Below are 17,223 nucleotides of genomic sequence, written 5' to 3'. Positions count from 1 at the left end.
CTGTTGAGGGGAGTGGAGGAAAACTCCTTCGGTGGCTACTGACACTTTTACACGGACAAGTCTTGGTGGGGTCGGGGTGGTGGGTACCCACGTGGCACTCTTTCATTCATTCAACAAACATTCATGGGGGAACCACCAGCTGTATGCTCAAGCCCATCAAGAAGCTGGTGATGCCCTGGTACTGGCCCCCCGGGGTCTGGGAATCCCAAGACACCCTCCCTGGGCCCACCTAGATGGAAATGCCTCAGTGGGGGGTGGGCTCCAGCAGGACTGACAGCCCTTGGATCATCTGCTGGCCAAAGAACTTTTAGTTTCTGATCATTTGAGATGAGGGTTTCCTAGGTGGCTCAGCAGAAAAGAATCCACATCCAGTGCAATAGACGTGGCTTCGATCCCTGGGTGGGAAGATCTCCTGGAGAAGGCAATGATGCCCCACTCCAGTATTCTTGCCTGGAAAATCCCATGGACACAGGAGCCTGGTGGGCTACAGTCCAGGGGGTTGCAAAGAGCCGGACAGGACTGAGCGACTAAACAACAAGCAAAGCCTTGCTGCCAGAGTTATTGAAATAACCCTGACCCTCCCAAGAGACCAAAAAAATTATTATTAGTAAGCCCCCGCACCCCGCCCCCACGCTGGCCCAGCACCGCTGCAGCCCTCCGGGTGTTGCAACCAAGGCCTCTTACCCAGCGGAGGCTGCCCAGCGTTTCCCAAAGACGCCTCCGGAGGGACCACAGCCTCGGCGCCGCCCGGAGCGCCCCGATGGCCTCCGGGTGGGGCGATGGAGCAGGCAGAGGAGGGGGGCGGCGGCAGAGGCGGTGGAACGACCGCCGGGCACGTGACACACCACCCGCCCCGCGCCCCAGCCGCGCACGGCGCCCCCCGCGCGGCCGCCTGAGCCCCAGCCGGGGGCGGGGCGAGGCAAGAAGAAGAGGGGAGGGGCGGGACGGGGGCGGGCTGGCCCCGCCCCTAGCTCGTTCCTTTTTCACTTTAAAGCCTTCGGTTGCATTTTCTTCTTTGCACCGAAGTCGCGCTCGGGCATCCAGCGCGCTCGCAGCAGGCACCAGGCTCCAGCGCTGGCGCCGGGGCCGCGGGGAGGAGGCGACTTCGCTCCCTGCGGCGGGAAGCCTCCTCGGTCCCGGAGAGCGGGCGGCGGCGGCAGCCTCCCCGGAGCGGTAGGCAGGGCGGGGCACGGGGAATGGGTAGGTTGGGGGTCCCGGCCGGGCGCGCGCTAGAATCGCAGCACCTGGGGACCGAGTGGGCACCTGGGCGCGGGGCTGGGGTGGCGTCTCGCCTGGAGACCCGGTACCGGTGCATGGGGAGCCCTTCTCTAGGCATGAGTCCCAGGAGAGGGGCCTGGGGCGCCGCCCAGCGCTGCTGCGGGTGCTGCCCGTGCAGGCGCGGGCAGGTAGCACGGCCCCGGGCCCCACCTGCGGGGACGAGACGGGGCGGGAGTCTAGGAGGCCCCGGAGTCCGTCGGACCCGGGATTGAGCCTTGGCGGCTGCAGACCTAAAAAGGAGCCCGGGACGCACGGCGGCCCCCGGCGACTTCTAGGTGGCCGGACTCCGGGGGGTGGCCTCAAGACCATCCCTGCGGCGGAGGCGGGGGCGCCGACCTGCCCCTTCCGCTCAGGAGCAGCGCGACCCCGCTCCACGGAGTTACTTTCGCTTTTCCCGCCAGCGGGGGCCGGGATCCGCAGCGCGGCCCAACTAGCACCCTCGGGGGTCGCCAGCTCCGCCGGCGGCGCCTCCCCCGGGGAGCCCGCCGGGCGACACCCCAGGCGGCCCCGCCCCGCCCCCCGCCGCCCAGGAGCCGCGGCGGCTGCTCGGGCAACCAGGGGAGAGCCGAGAGTTCTGTCGGGAAATCGAGTAAAACAGAAAATCCAGAGCAGCCCGGGTCAGTCGGTGGTAGCTGTCCTGTTCAAGTTCAAGGCAGAGGCTCCCGGCAATGCTAACGGCCCCGCGGGGCGATGGCTTGGTATGCCGGGGAGGGACCGCGAATTGTGTGTGTGAGTATGGTGTGTGCTGAGTATGTGTCTGTGTGAGAGTGTGTCTTTGTGAGCCCGTCTGCGTGTGTGCGTGAATAAGTGTATGAATGTGTATGTGTGATGTGTTTGTGTGTGTGCGTGTGTCTCTGTGTGTCTTTGTGCGAGTTAGCGTGCACCTCTGAGTGTGTGTGGTGAGTGTGTCTGTGAATGTGTGTGCATGTGTCTGTGTGTCTGCACCTCTGAGTGCATGTGTGTCTGTGTGGCGTAAGTGTGTGTATGTGTGTGTGCCATCCATGGTAACCTGGCAGTGGGGACCGCTGGCTCCTGGATCCGCTTAACTTGCCTTTCCCTGCTTGGTTCTCAAAACAGGGCTGCCCTGAACCAGGGTACGGGGAGGAGGGCAGGGTGCCTGGTACCAGCTGAGGAGGGTGCAGGCTCCTCCCTCCCTCTCTCTTTTTCTCTGAAAATGAACTGAACAGTTCAGGGGTGAGTTGGCAGGGGCCGCTTCCTGAATGAGTAATATTTAATTAAATGCTCTAGCCAGTAGCATCAGAAACTGGTCATGAGTTGAGTTTTAACAGGTGTTGATGGTAAAAAAGCATCTCTGGTGTCCTTGAAAGAATTCTCTCCTGGGTAGAACATTTAGGGGGGGCAGACCTGGAATCCTGGTTTGGGTGTGAGGACAGAAAGCAAGCGAGGGGGCGGGACTGTCCCTTCCCTTTCTGATGAACCGGTTCCTGACACCACCCCCTCCCCAGTGGCTCCCCGACTGAGGAATCACAGAGCTGGGGAAGCCGTGTCTTATTAATACTTATGGGGCATTCATCTGGGCCGACCCTTCCTTTCCTGGCAGAGGCCCAGAGAGGGTGGCTGGCTTACCCAGACTGCACAGCCAGAGCTTGTGGACCAAATCTCGGGAGCCCTAACTGTTACTGGTTGGTTACTGTCATTGGTTGCTGTCGCTAGTGCTGAGATCATGGGCCGGGCACTTCGTGTCTCCCCAGATGCCAAGTGATGGGCTGGATCGGATCATTTCAGTTCTCTTGTTCTCTTACTGCTTTGTCTTCTGCAGAGCGTGCTTTCCCCAGTAGATGGAGAGAGAGAGAGAGAAGGATGGGGTGGCATGGCCTAATGCAATAATAACTCTACAAACTTCCTTTCCTTTCCCAGTCTGGCTCCCACTAGGGAAGCAGAGAGAATAAAAACAGAGGCACACTGACCGCAGTGGCTCTGACAGTCACAAGCAGGGCAGGCCTGGCGTCAGGAAGGTTGGGGCTTTAGGGAGAATCAGTGGGTTCTGGGGCTTATTAGGGAGAAGTGGTTCTGCCTGGGGTCCCTGATGATGTCACTTTGGAGCTGGGAGAGGCTACTTTCATTGGGCTGCTCCAGCAAGTCTGAAACCACCCTTCTGTGGGCTCCCTTGGGTTGCCTGGTAAAACTTGACATGCCCTGGGGAGTCATCTTCCCCTGAAGCAGGGGAGGAGGGTAGGTGTCCAGCTGGTGGAGGCCCACACTGCCTGCTGCTTTGCTGAGAATGATGGCTGCATGTTCCCTCAGGGCCGTAGCTTCTCCCACCTTCCCTCTCCTCCCGGGTGAGCAGAGACTTGCCTGCTTTGTATTTTCACATTTAGTAAAACCTCTGATTCATACAGTTTGCAAGCTGTGTTCACGAGCTTCATCTGGGAATTTTGCAACAATTCCTCCCAAGAGCTAGGTTCTGGCTGTTGTTCATGATCGATTTATCTTTGTTCCTGAAAAGTTTGAGAATGAGTGTCTTAATCAGGACAGAAGCAGGACTGAGGGCGTGCCTCGGTCCACCTAGGGATGCATAATCTCATCGTTCCTCCACAGGCCTGACTGATGAAATTCAGACTTAAAAGGACCTTTATTTTGGACTTTCAGCCGAGTGCTCTCCTATATCTCAGTTATCTGATAGCCACCCCCCAACACTCCACCCCCCGCCATTCTAAGAGTAAAAATTCTGCTCCAGTAGGTGCCAGGCGCTTTGCTGCTAAGTGCTTTATGGGTTAGATCTTGTCTGATGCTGATGATGGTAGGAATAATAAAGAGAAATAATGTTATAGCACTGCTGCTAGGCTCTGATCTGAGTCCTTGACACATTAACCTTTGTCTTTTTCCTAAGAACCCAGGGCAGCAAGTGGGTTCTTCCACTGTCCACATGGCTTGGCCAAGGTTAGGGGTTTTGGCACCTAAGCCCTTAATCAGTACAGCCTCCTACCTCCATCACCTTAGCCTTTTCTTAAGGAAGCCTGTGTTAGTTTTTAAGTAAAAAATTGTTATGATTATGGAAAATTTCAAACATATACCAAAATTGAGAGAAATATAAGGTTCCCTCACCAGCTTCAAGTGTCAGCATGCACACACAGGAATGTATATGCGTGTATGCACGCCCGCCCCCCCCCCCCCCACACACACATAAACACACGTCATACACACATACTCTTCCTGGCTTGTGGATGGCTCGGATGCTTAGTTGTGTCTGACTCTTTGGGACCCCATGGACGGTAACCCACCATGCTCCTCTGTCCATGGGATTCTTCAGGCAAGAATCCTGGAGTGGGTTGCCATTTCCTCCTTCAGGGGATCTTCCTGACCAAGGGTTTGAACCAGTATCTCTTGCATCTTCTGCACTGGCAGCAGATTCTTTACCATTGTGCTACCTGGGAAGCCCTTTCCTGGCTTGTTGGGAAGCAAATCTTAGACGTAATGTCAGGTCACCTGTAAGTTCTTCCTAAGAAGCTGTTAGAGGAAGGAAGCATTAAGTGTCCAAGGGGCTTCTCAGGTGGTGCTAATGGTAAAGAATCCACCTGCCAGTGCAGAAGACATAAGAGACGTGAGTTCAATCTCTGCCTCAGGAAGATCCCCTGGAGCAGGGCATGGCAGCCCACTCCAGTATTCTTGCCTGGACAATCCCATGGACAGAGGAGCATGGCAGACAACGGTCCACAGAGTCACAGACTCAGACATGACTGAAGTGACTTCATGCACGTAAATGTCCAAGATGTGGACTTTGGAGGGCGAGCTGGGTAAAGGTGCTTTTCCAGACTTGGAGCTGAGGGTCCTTCCTGGCTGGACCGAGGGGAGGGTGGCTCCTAGAGAGGGATCTGTCCTGTTGCCACCCCCCCCCCCCAATCCCAAAAACGTTTGGGAAGCTTCCTGCTGTTTTGTGTTTTAAAAGTTCTGTTCCTTGCCCAACATAATGAAGAAATGCGTCTGCTGGTTGGGAGACAGCACACAGGCTCCCTGGGCCTCCCTTGGAGGAGCTGCCAAGGCACAAGTCTGGCTGCGTCCCTCCACTGAGGCTGGGCCTGGGCAAGGCAGGCTTGGGCTTTCAGGCAGGGCTGGACAGCAGGAATGTGGAAGTGGTTGATCCGCAAGTGCTGTGCCAGACCTAAGCCTGAGCTTAACCGTCTTGAATTCCCCCTGTGGATGATGGTGGGTGTGGGAGCCTCGGCCGCCCTCGGGGTACCTCTGGAGGAGTGAAGGAGGTGGTGGGTCACGCCGTCTCCAGGCTGTGGGCGTGTGGGATGTCAGTGCCACACTGAGTAGGAATCTAGGGTCAACCTGGTGACACCGTCTTGACAGGTGCCCCAGCTGTGAACAGTCCTTGCGGGACAAGCTGCTTGTGGTCACACACAGCTGCCGGCTCTGCCCTTGGGGCCTCTGGTTGTTCAAAATGTTGCCTTGGGTTCCGTCACGTCTGTTTCCTGCCAAGCGGATGGCAGTGACCACATTTTCAGGGTGAAATTGGCAGGTTTGGTGACTTGTTGGGCGTAGGGCATGAAGAAGTGGGAAGAGTTGCAGGTGTCTGTTGAGAGGTCAGAGTGGATGGTGACCCTTTAGGGAGAGCTGGGGGCTAAGGAGACATGGGCATGCCTTGAACTTGTCCCAGGTGGAGATGGTCTCGCAGATATGTCCAGATGGCAGGTAGGCCTAGGGCTCAAGAGAGAGGTCTGGGCTGGAGACAGAAACTTTGGAACTTTCTTTTAAAGCGGGTTAGTGCCATCTGACAAGAGAGCGTTTGGCATGAGGTGAGGTGTGCCTGGGGCATGGAACCCTCATTCCCAGCATTTCAGCTAGAACTGGGGAAGAGACCCTGGCGCTAACACCCTCAGCCTAGTGTTCCTGCCTGGCCTGTGTGTCCTGGGAAAGTCCACCCCGACAAAGAGAGTGTGTGCTGGAGTCTCCACGGTTGGCACCTGGGTGCCCAAAGGCCAGAAGTCTGGAAAGACTTCTCTTGGCTTAAGGGTTTGATTTTTCTCTTTCTTTTCTTAATCATGGTAAAATGTACATAACATCAAAATTATGTCTTAACCACCTTTACAAAATTATTTATTTGAGTTTTGGCTGCTTGGGGTCTTTGTTGCTGCCCGAGGGCCTTCTCTTGTTGCGGCGAGCAGGGGCTGCTCTCTGGTTGCGGTGCGTGGGGCGTCTCGTTGCCTTGGCTTCTCTGGTAGGGCACAGGCTCCAGGTGCACAGGCTTCAATAGTTGTAGCACGTGGGCCCAGTAGTTGTGGCACACGGGCATAGTTGCTCTGTGGCATGTGGAATCCTCCGGGACCAGGGATCGAACTCGTATCCCCTGCGTCGGCAGGTGAACTCCCATCCACCGTATCGCCAGGGAAGGCCACGTCTTAACCATTTGTAAGTGCACAGTTCGGTGGCAGTAAGTACTTCCCTTTGTTCTGCCACCGTCACCCCCTCCATCTCCAGAACTCTTCATCTTGTGAAACTAAAGCTCTATCCCCATTAAGCACTAGCTCCCCACCTCCCCTCTCCAGCCCCTGGCAACCACCATTCTACCTTCTGTCTCTGTGAATGAGACCACTCCAGGCCCATCAGATAACTGGAATCACATGGGATTGTCCTGCTGTGACCGGCTTACTTTTCCTAGCATGATTGTCTTCAGGGTTCATCTGTGCTGTAGCACGTGTCAGAATCTCCTTCCTTTTAGGGCTGAATAACATTCCATTGTATGCATGGACCACATCTTGCTTATCCATTCATATGAGGCTGGACGCTTGGTCTCTGCTTTTTCATTGCTCTCCCTGAGAGTTATAGGCTCTCAGAAAGGAGCCCTCATCGTGGACCTTAGGAGTCCCTGTGGGAATGCAGAGGAAGGGGGCTCTGATGGTGGGCTTTGGGGCTCCTGCCCCTCCCCGATGTGACTGGCCCAGCCTCACAGCTTGCTGTGCCCTCCAGCTGGTCAGAAGTAGATGAGGCTGCTCATGGGGCCATGTAGGGACCTGGGAGCCAGGGTCACAGCCAGAGGGGAGGGACCCCAGGACTCAGGCTTCACTTGGCGGAGAGCTCCCAGACCTGCTGTTTGGGGGGAAGAAGAGGCTCCTCCAGCCCCATCCAGCCTCTCGTTCCCAGGGCAACACACACCTGGTTTCCACTCCCTCACTCCCCTGGCACACAGGTCTTTCCAGCAGCTCCTGGAGGTCCCCGTGCTAACTGCCCAGGCTCTCCAGGCAAGTCCACTCACCGTCCTGCTGCTTTGGCGCCGTGGCCCCATCTCCACCTACAGAGCACTCTCCCCCTCCCCCTTCCACCCGAACCACTGCTGCCGCCTCTTGGCCCTTGTCTCCCCCACAGACCCCTCCCACCCCCACCCTCGACCCCTCCTCACATCTCTCTTGGGCCACCCACCTCCTCATGCCAGCCCCCCTCGCCTCCTCCTAGCTTCAGTCACCAGCATCTGAATCCTGCTGACTGCCCCCACCCCTTGGACTCTCGTCATAGGACCTGACCGCCAAGTTTTCAATTCCCAGATCGGCATCTCCCCCACGGCTCCGTGGACCATCAGGAGCTCCAAAACAAGCCTCTTCTCGTGCACTGTTATTGACCCACTCGTGTTCATTCTTTCATCCAAACTTTTATTGATCCCCTGCCATGTGTGGCCAGTCTGCTGGGCCTGAGAATACAAAGGATGGAGTTGAGGGGGGTTCCTGGCTCTCCAGGTCCTGTCTGTCGAGCGGGAGATGCAGGCTTGTCTCCCTGATGACCTTACCCCACGGAGTAGAGGGATACTGACAAACAGAGAAGGTCGTCAGGAGGCAAGTGGGCCTTTCAGGTTGAAGGATGGCAGGTGTGGAAGGTGAGTGTGGGCCAGTGTGTGGCCGGAGTGGGGCTGAATGAGGGCAGAGAGGATGGAGAACACCAGGAGATTAGTTTGTGGGGGAGAGGGGCCAGGATATTAGGAAACACTCCCACAGGGATGGGGAGGACACAGGGGGATATTCCCATGGGGAGGGGAGGACACTGGAGGGTGTTCCCATGGGGAGGGGGAAGTTTGGGGACTGCTCGCACTGGGAGGGGCGGAACCCAGTGGATGCACCTGGAGGGTGGGCTCTTGTGTGGACTCTTCCAGGCAGTGACTGAGTGTTTCAGGGCAATGACGGCTTCTGCTGGCTGTCTCCACCTTCTTGGCCATGAGTCCCCACAGCAGGGTGGCTGAGTCCTGGGCCTCCATCGTGGTGGGGTACATGCTGCTTCCTGCTCCAGTTTCCTCATTACATTTTCACTAGGCAGCTTTGACTGTGGAGAGCCCTCTGGGCACCACAGAACTGGTGTGTGAGGCAGGGGAGAACCCATTTTCCTGGGGTGTGCCTCTCACCCTCCAGCCCAGATGCAGGAGGGAGTGTGGGGGATGTGGGCATGGGTGGGCAGGCAGGTTGGGCATGGGGATGCTCAAACGCCAAGCTGGACAGTTGGGATGTGATGGAGTCACCATTTTAGGAAGAAGAACCACACGCAGGAGATCAGGAGGAGAGGGGGCAGTGTAAACGCAGGCACAGTGCTGGGCTCAGAGCACGGCCACCCACAGCCGCCTAATGGAGGCTGGCTTCTCTGGATGCTCTCCCGGGGCTGTGTGTGGCCAAGTGGCTCAGCCTTCACAATGTCAGTGAGGCCTGTAGGTCGGTGTTACCCCATTTTACAGATGAGGAAACTGAGACCAGTTCAGGGCTGCTGGGAGCTAGGAGCTGAACTGTGCAGCCTTGGCTCCCAGGTCTACACACTTAAATACCACGCTCTGCCACAGAGAAGGGGAGCAGCAGAAACAAGTGAGCTGAGAGACAGGCTAGGGAGTCACATGTCACCTGTGGCCTGGTACATTGACTGGTGGGGGCTGACAAGAATCAGAAGTGGCCCTAGGTTTGAGGGAAAATGATGCCCACCACACGCACACACACACATATGTAAATGGGGTTGGTAATTCTAACTCCAGGACGTCTCCATACGCTCTGTGATACTAGCCGATTATAGTTTTCTTTTTTAATTGAGATGAGGTCCATAAAACATAAAACTAACCATTTAAGTTTCTTTTCTTTTGGCCGTACCATACGGCACGTGGAATCTTAGTTCCTCGACCAGGGATCAAAACCGCACCCCCAGCAATGGAGATGTGGAGTCCTAACCATTGGGCCACCAGGGAAGTCCTCCAGATTACCCATTTTTAAAATGAGCAATTCAGTAGCAGTTAGTACATTCACAGTATTGTGCAACCAGCTTCGTCTACTTCCAGAACATTTTCCCTCCAAAGAGAAAGCTTGTACCCATTAAGCAGTCCCTTCCCATGTCCCTCCCCCAGCCCCTGGCAAGCACAGTCTACGTCCTGTCTCTATGGATTTGCCCATTCCGGATATTTCCTGTACATGGAACCATCTACTCTGGGGCCTTTTATGTCCGGCTTCTGGCTAATTACGTGGGGCACAGCAGATTGAAGTGTTTCCTAGAAGGAAGTTGGATTTCCCCTCCTGACTCGCTTGGGGGTCACTCGAAGGTAGAAACAAGAGCTTGTCTAAAACATCCACCTGGAAAAGGCAGGAAACAGCAGACACCTGCCTCTGGCTCCTTTTCCATCACCACCAAAGACCCAGACACTGTCCTCTTGTGGTCAGCGGACTTCTTCGTTGTTCTTAATTTTTTTCCAGTGATCTTTTAAAAGTGAGCACCTGAAATCTCAGCTCCCTTCTTAAAGCCCTTCAACAGCCACTGTCACTCGTAGGGTGAATTTCCAGAGTCATGACACAGCCCTCAGGGCATGACCTGGTCTCGATCTCACTTTGTGAGCCCCTCCTGCCCCCTCCTTCCATCTCAAGCAACAGTGTCACTTGTATCTTTTGTGGACCAGCTCCGAGGCTGGGGGTGGTGGTTTCCCGGGGTGGGAACTTTTTCCAGAATTGGTCTCTGATAGCATTGCAGTTTGGTGCCACTTTCGAATCCTGTTGACCCGTCTAGGAGCAGGGCTTTAGCTTCAGCCAGGTACTTTCTCTTCCCCTTTCCTCCCAGTTTTCTGAGACCTGACTCTCTCTCTCATCTGCGGTGTGACTGAGAGCTTCCTGCCCTGCTCTGGGTCAGTGATGCCCTGACAGTGTCCACAGGCAGCGGGTCATCTGCTCTGTGTCCACCCTTGACTCAGTCAGCGGCCCTGGTGCCATGACTGTGGGCAGGGAGACGATGTGTTGACAGGCACAGAAATGGGGACGGTGGCCTGGGAGGGACCTTGAGATGTCACCCGAGGGCACACTGGCCTGGTAGTCATAGGAGCACTCTGACAACATTTCCCTGCCTTTTCCTCCCATTCTTGGACCAACACCTCCTTGAGGGGGTCTTGTTGCCTGTCTGCTCTGTGTAAAACTCTGCTGGAAATGGTCTTAGCTTGCATTAAACACCCCCGTGTGCCAGGCACCATGCCTGCTGCCATAGATGGATTTCACAGCCTGTGAGTCAGGCATGACCTCCCTGTTCACAGAGGAGAAAAGTGAGCATCAGAGATGTCTTGTGAACCACAGAGGTGACATGGCTCTTTGGGTGATAGAGGGTTGGCCTGATCAACAGCTGTGTTCTTTCTGCTGTGAGTGCTGAGCACACCGTATCATTTACTAGGCACTGTTTCCCAGACATCATGCTAGAGGGGTGGGAAGCAGCTCTGGGCCCTCGAGAGTCTGGGGTTGAGCAGGTGGAGATGAGAGACATGTGCTGGAGACACTAGCTAGCTGCCAGGTATGCTAGTCTAGGGGGGCTTGCTCTAGACTGGTGGGTTTTCATGGTGGGCTGCAGTAGAGTGACCCTGAGGAGGGGCAGGCTGTCACGAGGAGGATCACGGGCCAGCTGCCCTGTGGCAGGGAGCCCTGAGCACCGGACTCAGGAGTTGTCAGTGGGTACAGGGTGACCCTGCACCCTCCCCCCGTTTACCCCAAACATTGTTCCTGTGATGCCCGCATAAACTAGACATCTTGTCCCCGTTTGCTCTGTGGTCAGCACTCTGACCAGTAGCTCTTGGAAGCATCGCTTCAGCACCCCAGTCCTTTTGCCTGGATGTGCTAGACACTCGGCGAGCAGATCATTAACTGTCTGTTTGGCGATCTGGCTGCAGGGCTGACGGACACTGGGGTTTCTGGCTGGGGTGGTGCCACTGCTCTGTGGCCCTGCACCTTCCCTCGGGTTTAGGGGCTCCTGGGGGAGACCCCTGGAGCTCCTGCACCTGCCGTGGGAGGGCCACATAGGCAATGGGTCATGTTGTTGGACCTGCCTGTTGGGTTGATCCCAGGAAGCCTCACACAACCCTGAGATTAAATGCAGGACTCAGAGGGAGGCAGTTTTTGTGGAGGGTGTGGGGCCCTGCCAAGTGCTGGGGTTGGGGGCACTTCAGTGGATTTCTGGGGGAGGGAGGGTTCTTGCTTGTCTGAGGGTCTCTCAGTTTGGAGCTTTTAAGAAGCTCTAATGAGACCGTTGCTTTGCCTTTGTGAAGCTGGGCAGGATCATCTTAAGGGCAACACCAATGTGAATTGTTCTCATTATGTATAAATTATATATAAATGTCAGGGTCCCTTTAAAAAATCGTCCTCATCTTTGGAGAACTTTGATGTTCAAAAGATAGGGCTTTTCCCCACTTCCTTCCAGCTCCAGCCTGTGGGGCCAATTTTCAGCTGTTTTGTCTCTTTTGTCTCTTTGCCCCCCATCCCCTGCCTCAGGCCCTCCAGGTTCCCAGAGAGTGTATCTTCCACACCATTGTGTCGCTCTCAGGGGTGTCTAGACAGCTTGGGATAAAGGGTTTTTTTGTTTAATCCTTTAGCATCCAGCCAGTGTTCCCTGAATGCCCGCTCTGTCTCAGCTACCATGGGGCCCGCACTGAGAGCTGCCCACACAGCTCCGACCCAAGAGACGCATCCCAGCCGAGTCCTGAGCCATAACTGGGGTTTCTCTCCGCTCCCCTCCACCCCCAGGGTGTCTCACCCCATTGAGGTTTTGGTTTGCAGTCAGTGTTTACATGTATTTTTTAAATGGAAAAAATGTGAACACAAGCCAGAGCAGAGGCTGGTGTGGGGGAGCAGTCACCAGCCAATCACTGGGCTCAACCGCACGCAGTGGACAGCTTCCTTTCTAGGCAGATCGTACTAAGGGACGCCAGTGAAGTTCCAGGAGGGTCAGGTGGGGCTCTTGTGCTTTGGAGAGTTGAAACTGTGTTCTTGTTTCCTAGGTTTCTGAGAAGGGGACACTGAGGTTTCTGAGAAGGGACACTGGGCATCTCATGGGCGTCCTATGACCATCTGCTAAGGAAGGCTGGGCGGGGCTGTGTGGACCCCATCTCCTTGGCCCCTGATTTCCTGCCGAGCCTCAGGGATGCCACACAGAGCAGCAGGAAGACAGGCCATTTGAACAGAGCACTTCAACCTTTTTCTTGAGCAGGGTGGGGTTTTGTACGAGGCTTAACTTAGGGGGAAAATTATTGGAGCTGCTGGAAATAATTTGGGGGGCTCCTCTCTTAGAGGCAGATTAGGGGTGGTCTTCTCCACCCTCTCCTGCCCCTGCCATCCCCCCCAACATACTTCAGTAAATTCTTAGGACTAGATAGAGGTGAGCACCAAGGTGAGTTGCAGCACCCAAGATGGTTCTGCCTGAGATAACTGAGTTCTCTGGTATTTGGTGCAAGGTGTGATTTTAGCCACAGGAAGAGGGATTGAAAAAACAGAAAGTACAATCTGTTTGTAGGACATACATTAAGTTCACCTTAAAAATGCATTTCAGATACAGTAGATGCAGACAAATACAGTTTGATTCCACTTACACAAGGTGCCTAGAATAGTCAAATTCATAGAGTCAGAAAGTACAGTGGTCAATGCCAGAGTCAAGGGGGTGGGGGTTGGGGAGTTAGTGTTTGATGGGGGACAGAGTTTCAGTTTCGGAAGGAAAAATTCGGGAGATGATGATGGTGAGAACTGCATAACAATGTGAGGATACTTAGTGCCACTGAACTGTACAGTTAAATATGGTTAAAATAGTATTTTTATATCATGTGACTTTTGGTTGGTTGGTTGTTTAGTCCGACTCTTTGCAACCCCATGGACTGTAACCCACCAGCCTCCTCTGTCCATGGGATTTCCCAGGCAAGAATACTGGAGTGGGTTGCCGTTTCCTTCTCAAGGGGATCTTCCCGACCCAGAGATTGAACCCGCATCTCCTGTATTGTAGGTGGATTCTCTACCACTGAGCCACCAGGGAAACTTTTGCCACAATTAAAAAAAAAAATTTTTTTTCAAAATGCACCAGGAAGATACATTTGGAACATCCACGGGGACTTTTCTCCTCGGGTTGAACCACTCTAAAGTCCTAGTCAGGTGAAGTCGCTGTGTTTAGACAAGGCAGAAAAATGGAGCTGGCTTCCCCTCTTTCCATCATGGGGACTCCTTGAGGACCAAATTTTGCCTTGGGTTACCTGTTTTCCCTGAATTTTTGTGAGACAAAGCAGGTGGTACCCACCTTTCTGGATACTGTAGCAGTGGGAGGCTCAGAGTGTAAACAGTAGGGGTTAATGGATTCACTTCTCTGAGGGTGGAAACTGGGGCAGGGGAACTGCAGTTTTGCCAAGTTCCGTAAGTTTGCTGAGTCTCCCAGGTGCTGGTAGAGATGCAGGTGGATACAATCGTAGAGGTTTCTTAGGTGAGCAGCTCATGGGCTGAATTTTGAGGACTGGGTGATCCCAGCACTTGTCCTCTCATAGAAGCAGGACAGTTTTGGGAAGCACCTACTGAAGGCTACCCAGGTGGAGTTTGGAGCTCTGGAGGATGGAAACATGAGGGGATCAGCAACAGCAAGTGCCAGTTGTACCAACTGGGCTGGAGGCTGTGTGTGTTCCTGGCAGACCTGCATACATGGACCACCTTTTCCTTTTGGGTTTAGACCACTTTGCTTAATGTTTATTGAGCACCTGTTATATGCTGGGCACCATGCTCAGCCCTTTGCTGTGCACTAACTTATCCTGCTCCCAGGAATCTTGTGGAGTGTGTGTGTGTGTGGGAGGGAGACGGTTATTGTGCCCATTTTACAGTTGGGAAAACTGAAGCACAGAAAAATCAGATCATTTGCCTGGGATCACACACAGCCATGTTAGATACAGACCCAGCCTGTGGTCTGAATCACTGTTGCACACAGCCTCTGAGCCTGAGGAGGCACATGGTCTGGAGGAGGTGGGGAGTGGGTCTGGAAGCAACAGATGCTGGAGGAGACCATAGCCAGGCAAAGGAGGGAGGCAAGCTGGGGAGGGGAGAAGGGGTTCATGTGATGCTGCAGTGTGGGATCGAGGTGGGTCCAGCCTGGCCTTGCTGTGTCAGCACATTCAGCCCTTAGCAGTGGAGGCTGAACGTGCCAAGTGTCACTGGTGAGGCCGGGAAACGAGAGATCCCGAGTCTTAATTTTTTCCCTTCAGGAGGGACCCAGACAACTTGAAAAGGTCCTCAGACTCCACTGGACAGTTTTAGTGTCTCTGCTGAGCTGTTAGTAGGCCCAGCTGTGTCTGCTGACTCCTACCTCCCCTGTCCCTCCGGTCAGCTTGGATAGCTGGGGCTCCCCATCCTGTGAGCAGCCATCCTGGCACCCCCCCGCCCCCTGCAAAGGACCCTGCCTGGGTTTCCCTCAGCAAGAGAGCCACAAATGTCTTCTTACATTGTTGTGTTTTCCTCTGAGAAAAATCAGCCTTAAGCCTCAGATTTTAATCACCTTCTAGAAGGACACTTCCTGTGGCTATTTCAAGTGACAAGTGGCTACGGTCATGCTTCTAAGTAAAATTAGACTTTTAAACTAGGTCACCAACTCAGATGCCCCCAGGGGCCAGAAAGGAGGCACAAATGAAGCAGCCCATGGAAGGCTATAGGGCAGGGTGAGGACTGTGGCAAAGTGGCATGGGGGTGTCCCATACGAGGGGGTGGCTCTCTTACCTGGAGATGTGGAGTCCAGGGAACTGCAGCGTCCACTTCTTTCTCTCCTAAGGGAGGCCAGGAATCTGGATTTTTTTTTTTTTAAGTAGACAAAAAACTTAAAAAACTTACCAGGTTTTTTGTTTGTTCTTAAAGAAACAACACAGAATAGAATATCTGTGCCTTTTCTGTACATATGAGAAGGGTAGGGCCAGGGAGCCTGGTGGAGTCACACAACTTGGGGCTTAAGGCGCTGGGATGAGACCTGTACCTGCTGGTACCTGGCCTGGCCCAGTTTCCACCTGGCGTGCCACATTCTGGATAAAGCAGCAGGGCTGGGAACCAGCTCAGTAAATTCCCTTGCACCAAGAGGTACAGAGCCTTAAGACAATCGCATCCCTGCTCTCCTTTGCTCCCCTACAAAAGGTGCATTTACGGCTGCCTCTCTGGCACTAGGCACAGAGAACTTCCCTTAGATTGACCCTGGGGCTCTCTGGCACTGGCAGAGATCTGTTGTCCTCATTTTACAGATGAGGAAACTGAGACCTGCAAGTTCAGCTGACTTCACGGAGGGAGGATTTGAACGTGAGCCTGACCCTGAGCCTCGGCTTGTAACCGTCCCCCGTGTATAGCAGTGAGAAGGACATTTCACCCTTCACCTGGAGCCCGGGGACGCTCCCACAGATGGCAATGTGTTCTCAAGCTGACCCACCTCCCAGGGCATCCCCTGGACTTTGGGGAACCTGGTGTGGAGGTCGGTGCCACCCTGCTGCCCTCCTGGTTGGGAACCTCGAGAGCACAGTTGGCTCCACCCACGGAGGGACCACTCCTCGGCTCACAAGGTTGCTGACTAATTCTCTTTGCAAACGGTTTGGTTTCACATGCTTGAGTTTCCAGTAACTACGTGGGTGGATTTGTTTCATTTAAGGGCAAAACAAAACAAAACACGGAGGGGGTTTTCTTTCCCAAGAAGAGGACTCGCCAATTATGGGTTTACTGCGTGCGGCTCCGGGCATCATGGTGCCGGTCGGCAGCCAGCAGGGCCCCTTGCCAGGCGAGCTCCGAGGTGGGAATCGCTTAGTCATTACCCGCGGGGGCCAGGTGCGGGAGGTTGGGGAGGTGCAGCGGCCACCAGGTCCTGCAGAGGGAACAGGGACCCTGTGCTCCTCCCCGGTCAGCCCTGTCCCCCAGGGCAGGGGCAGGGGCCCCAGGGAAGGTGCCAAGTGAGTGAGATAGCCAGTTTTGCTTGCCATGGGGCTGGCTGCACCTCCCAAGGGACTGGGCCTGGGAAAGAAACACTGCCCAGCTGGCCAGGCCACCTGCTTCAGGTAAGTTGGAGATGGTGGTGTGCCCGGGGAACAGTAGATTTTGTTGGGGAAGGAGTCCCTCCCATAGGCAAGGGAGTACGTGTATGTGTCTGTCTGCCCCCACAGGCTCCAGCAGGTGATGTCTGCATGCTGGTTTGGCATGAGCACTGGCCAAGCCAAGCAGACTTAACCTTGATGTTGGGCCCTGAGGGTCCTGCCATACTGGGGGTGACCACTTCAGTTGCTGGATGATGAGGGGGCATGGCTTGTAGCCAAGGGGCTGATTGATGGAGAGGGCCTCCAGGGGCTCAGGGAAGTTGCTATTTATCAACAGGTCTCGGGGTGTGTGGAGATCTCAGAGCCCACGTGTTGCCTTGGCGCAAGTGTAGGCACTCTGCTGGGTGGCATCTCTGGCCCAGGGTTTCATCTCTGGAGGATACTGTGCATCTAGCCTGGCTTTGGGGGCTGGAGCAGTTATGAACATGGCCTCGGAGTCAGAGGGAGGTGGCCGGAGTCCTGCTGTAGTACTTCTTATCTCTGACGTGGGCCTCAGTTTCCATCCATCAAATGGGGGTGTCAGAGGACCCTGTGGATGGAATAAGTTGACATGGATGAGCTGCCAGGTACTGTCCTTGTTGTAACTGAACTCTAAGGCCTGGGGTGGGGCGGGGCCTTACTGCTCATACACTTTCCTTCTCTGAGGAGGGAAC

The 17,223-nt window shown here is 54.8% G+C and overlaps 1 protein-coding gene across 1 annotated transcript in view; it reads left to right on the top strand.

The window, feature by feature from the left end:
• The first annotated feature begins 1,045 nt into the window (after window positions 1–1,045).
• The window catches only part of SPSB1 (splA/ryanodine receptor domain and SOCS box containing 1), a 69,773-nt gene continuing 53,595 nt past the window's right edge, over window positions 1,046–17,223 (top strand). The window contains exon 1 of the mRNA XM_068986446.1: window positions 1,046–1,173. The gene's annotated coding sequence lies outside the window, so the exon portion shown is untranslated. The remainder of the gene's footprint in view (window positions 1,174–17,223) is intronic.

This window comes from Capricornis sumatraensis, chromosome 14, assembly GCF_032405125.1.
Source record: "Capricornis sumatraensis isolate serow.1 chromosome 14, serow.2, whole genome shotgun sequence".
NCBI lineage: Eukaryota > Metazoa > Chordata > Mammalia > Artiodactyla > Bovidae > Capricornis > Capricornis sumatraensis.
This window is presented reverse-complemented; position numbering and strand designations above follow the sequence as displayed.